Source organism: Bactrocera tryoni, chromosome 1 (assembly GCF_016617805.1).
Source record: "Bactrocera tryoni isolate S06 chromosome 1, CSIRO_BtryS06_freeze2, whole genome shotgun sequence".
Lineage (NCBI taxonomy): Eukaryota > Metazoa > Arthropoda > Insecta > Diptera > Tephritidae > Bactrocera > Bactrocera tryoni.
In genome coordinates this window covers 31,658,839-31,664,084 of record NC_052499.1, presented here as the reverse complement: position 1 = coordinate 31,664,084, position 5,246 = coordinate 31,658,839, and positions in this window count along the sequence as shown.

Here is a 5,246-nt window from a genome sequence, read left to right as displayed (position 1 = left end):
TGTCTGCAAATAAATTTTATACAAAAAATTATTAATTATCTGAAAAATTTCGCTCACCGACTCTGAAAACATTGTTTTGTTTTGGGGCAACCGCATTTAAAGGTTTGGGAGCCGATTACGTTAGTTACTATTTCCAAGATCAACTATCAGGAAGTATTCTCAATATATGTATATACATACATTCGATATACTTACATATGTACAAATAAACATACCTCTTTTACTGTGATTACCGAAGCCACCTTTACAAATAAAGTAGTTTCCATGCAATAACATAATTTTAATTGTTCTGTTTGTGTATGGCAGCTATCTATCAGCGGTTCCCACATATGAACAGCTTCTTGGATAGAAATGATGTGTGCAAAATCTAACGGACTAGTTCGTATATAAGTATACAGACGGCTATGGCTACTATACATCAACTGAACTCATCATGATGACCATTTATATATACAGTGGTGGTCAAAACGTTTGCAAACAAAATCAAATATTTGTTTCTACTATTTTTTTGTTGCTAAAGTAATTTTTGTGTTCTTTGTTTTTTTTTCTTGTTTTTCCGAGCTTTAGTTATTGTATTTGTCACATACATAAGAATGTACTGTTAATATAGTTATTTTAACCTATGACAAAAGCAAAGCAATATTCCAGTGGAGAATAAGAAAAGCAAGTATTCAAAACATTTGCAACCGATATTTGTTTTTTTTTATATTGCTAGTTAACGGTAATCATATTCCACGTGATTAATGGAACTTCATGCGTTTTTATTTTACGAAGAGTTTGTATTTAGTTTTTCGCGCTTCTAGAATTAACATATTTTTCTATTAGTGTCTGCAAAAAATAGAAAAGCGAGGTTGAAATTTGTTCAATCACACTTAGTTAGCCAATTTTATGGTCAGATGAATCTCGAAATTCAACCTCCGAGGCTCAGATAGCAAAGTTTATGTCCGGCATTCGCGAGGTGAAATATATAACCCAAGGTACACCACTGCCACAGTATAATACGGAGAGGGTAATATTTTGGTGTGAGGTAATGTTATAGGTCCAATTCATCGTATAACTTATACGATGACTGCTGTAAATTATGGGAACATTTTGACGATTGTTATGCTGCCGTTTGCCGTTTGATTAAACGCAAGATAGGCAGTGAAATATTCCGAAATGGTGATGAACTTTTCGTCAGATCGGAAACGGAATGGAAAGTGATCCCTTACAGTGAAAGTCTAGTAGCTCCAATGCCTAGAAAATGTGCTGAAGTTGTTAAAAATAATGGCTATACAACTAAAAATTGGAAAAATCTTATAATATTTTAGAATACTTAAATGATGCAAAATGTTTTGAACACCTTTATATTAACTTTGGTTAATTTAATGTATTTGTACCACCATTAGCAAATGAACTAATGTTTCAGTTTTTATGATTATTTGTATAAACAAATGTAAAAACAAATGGTTTTAAATAAAATAGTCATAATGGTTGCAAATGTTTATGTACATACATATGTATGTATTGTAGCGTCGCCGGCGTTTTCTTCTGGGTGTTAGAATAATCGTGGCAACTAAATATAGGTAACTTGTACAAGGTATAATAAGGACTTACTTTTATTTAAGTATACACATACATACTTAGTAGGTGGTATTTGCTATGTTACAATCACTTTTCAGTGCAAGCAATTAATTAAATACCCGGATCAATCAGTATCATGAACGTTGGTCAGAGCAATGCACTTAGGAAATTATCATGGTATGATATGACAGTTACAATAACAAAGAACAGCTGTCAACAAAATCGACATCATTGTATGCGAAAAAAATTAGGGCCGTTAATGGGCGACAGAAAAGCTTTCGACTGAACACAGTCTAATTTGAAATACATATGTACATATCGTCACCTGAAATGCAAAATAACGTATCATCAAAAAAATTCAAAATTGAGTTTTTTACTGATTACGATTCACCACATCATATTACATATGTGTCGCAAATTTTAAGCTTCTGCGATCAAAAATACCCAAGCTATAATAAATATTCAAAAAAACGTATCATCAAGTGCTTGATTTCGTTAAAAAAAAATAACGTATCATCACTCAAGTATGTAAACATAACAGAGTATTTTTTTTATATCGAAGTTAGCCTTCATTTATTGTTTATGTTTATTTTTAGTGATTAAGTTCAATGTGCTTTGGTTAGTTTAGGCTACATCGTTGATCGAACGTGGACTACTATATACACATATGTAGTCCTTTGTGAGGCCATAGAAAAGAAGAACTCCTGTGTTCGAACTTATAAATTAACAAAACGCTTCCAGTCAGGTGGGATGTCTGAAGGTATGCGCCCCCAAGTGATTAAGTCCTGACCTCCCTAACGCAACACAGCCAAGAAGGAAGTGTTGAATTGTTTCCACCTAATCTTCTTCCATACAGCTTCTGCAGATGGCGTCTGGTAGGATTCCCAGCCTTACTGCGTGGAAGCCAATAGGGCAATGGCGTGTTTCAAGCCCCAAAACTAGGGAAAGGCTGCCTTACTGAGAGCAAAGAGATCACTAGATCTCATGCGAACGATCGTGGGACAAAAGACTTTTTCAACAGCGTGTGTAAAAATTGTGGTCCAGCAGTAATAGAATAGGATACGGGAGCACAGATCCGCTCCCATTCTACCGATAGCGATTTTTGGGGACCTCTTCTTGCTAGCTCATATTTCCTGCGATTCCGCTGTGGTCTGGCACTCATATCATTCTTATCACAAAGGCACTCGATGCTATTGATAGCGAGGTTAGGTCTTCGATCAGCTCTGAATTCTCTCATTCTTAATGAGTTAAAGGCTGGAATCGTCGCTCTGCTATCTGAGTCGATGGTCACTCCTCTGAAGGAGGCTGCACTCCGGAGTAGTAAATCTACTGCTACCTTAATGGCTCCAATCTCGGCCTGGAAGACACTGCAATACTTACCCATCCGTGAAGAAGCTCCCTGTCCCTTTTCTTTAACGGCTTCTTCCCACCCACAACTCCTTCGGTATATGAGTAGAGAAGGAGCCGCCAGAGTTCGGTTCAGCGACTCCATGCTCCAAGTGATCAGACCCGTGCTTTTTTAGGAATTCAGCAGCCTATTCTTTTGCAAAGTTTAAGAATAACTAAGAAGAAATGGCAGCATCTGCAGGACCTAGAAGCTTTAATTCCACCAGACTGTTATTACTTTTATGATAATATACATTTTGAATAATTAGTTATTCAATAAATAATAATTAAACATTATCCTCATTTTTTAGCTTGAAATATTTAAATTTTTTCTAGTACTTTTGTACATACATATTAATAATAAAAATAACATGAAATATGGAAAACTTGCAACTGTTTTTATTTAAAATTAAAAAAAGGTATTAATATTAAAATTTTTAATTTTTATACAAATTTAGATTGATCATACGTTATTTTGTTTCTGAAATGAAAATTCAAAATAACGTAAGACACCTACTATAAAATTTGCTTAATTTTTTCATTATTTTTTTTCTAAAATATACTTAGGTAGGTATAGGTTCATGTTGATTCAGATTTGAAAATTGTGTTTCAATATCTCAAGTGGTTTTCTTTTTTAACGGTTTTTTGCTTCTCCTGTAAACCTACGAAAAGTGACGTTAAGTTATTTTGCATTTCAGGTGACGATATGTTGAAATTTGAAATTTGTCATTGATTTTTGTATATAAAGAATAAAGATAAAAAAACTAGCTTAAGGCAAATAACACAAAAACAGCTGATTTTTGTTTATGTATAGGGATCCCTCCCTACAAGCCACCCCCTAACAGAACTACCAGTAATTTTTGTTAAAGTTTCTATGAGTTTCTTTAGGTCCTTATGCGTTTATATAATTCAACAATGGAGTATATAATTTTTCCTTTTTTAGAAATCATATTTTCATTTATTTCATTTTATAACGTTATGCTTCCTTAATAAGATTGATTAATGTAGGCTATGAGAAGTTGCGCCGTCGCAATGGCTATCGGCATAGACCTCTATTACATAGGAATGCAAGCATGTACAGATTATGTATTTATGTATGTAACCTAAGCATTCACGCGTGTGACGTTGCAAAACTGTACACACACAATTGTATTGTTACATATTTAGCAAGCGACTCAAAAACACAAGTAAATAAAATATTGAAACGCTTGAGGAGTGATGTGGAAACATTTCCATCACAAAATTACATACGAAAGCCTAAAAGCAACAACGAATGCAGCTGAAAGGAAAAATTTTCTCGCTTAGAGAGATTTTGGTCGGCCAAGTTTATTGCATTAAGCATAGCTCACATCAACCCTGTAGGAAAATTTTCCCATCAGAGCACAATTATACGTTTCACGGAATTTTCACATTAAAAACAGACAAATTATTATTAAGTTTATCGTTTTAGTTCGGTGTACTATTCATTCATGGTAAATTTAAATAATTTGTGTGTTAATAAGGCTGCATGCCAAACGGTAACATTTTTATCTGTGTTGAATTGGACGGAAAAATTTTGCTAAGGTGTAAATAAATTTTACATTTTTATGTGCCAAATGGAAATTAAAATTTTGATAGTTGAAGTTCAAATAAACACTGTTGTGTCGTTTGTAAATGTATGTACATACATATGTAGTATGTTATGTAAAAAATTTATTATATTGAAGGTTTTTTGTTAATTGAGAATTTTAGGCATCGTGCAAGGCTACTACGACGCTACTTGCAATCGGTACTCATATGTACAAACATAATTATGTATATATTCAAATACATAGTACATAAATACCTTTACTGTAAGACCTTTTAATCAACTACAAACATATTTTTTTAAATAATATTTTTGCTTAATTCTTTCGTCTAACAATAAATAAATAAAATCAAAAGAACTCAAGAACTTTCCTTATTTAGAGTATCATTTCTGAATTGAGCGAAACAAATAACAACATAAAAAAGAATAATTACAAATGAATAACATATTTTATAACATATCTGACAGTCGGATTCACCACGAAAAACGTAAAAATATCAATTTTATCCATAAGAATTTTAGTTTTCCACCGTTTGGTACACAGCCTAAGTTGGTAAAAATTTCAACTAGTTGTATAGATATGTGTATGTATGTGCACACACTTAAGCCGCGCATTCTCTACTGGTAAATAAACTGCCGCATTGAGCCGTAACCGTCAAGTTTTGAAGCAAGAGGGTATTTCTTGTTTAGTTACAATACTGATATTTAGTCTAAGTATTCCGAGCAACGG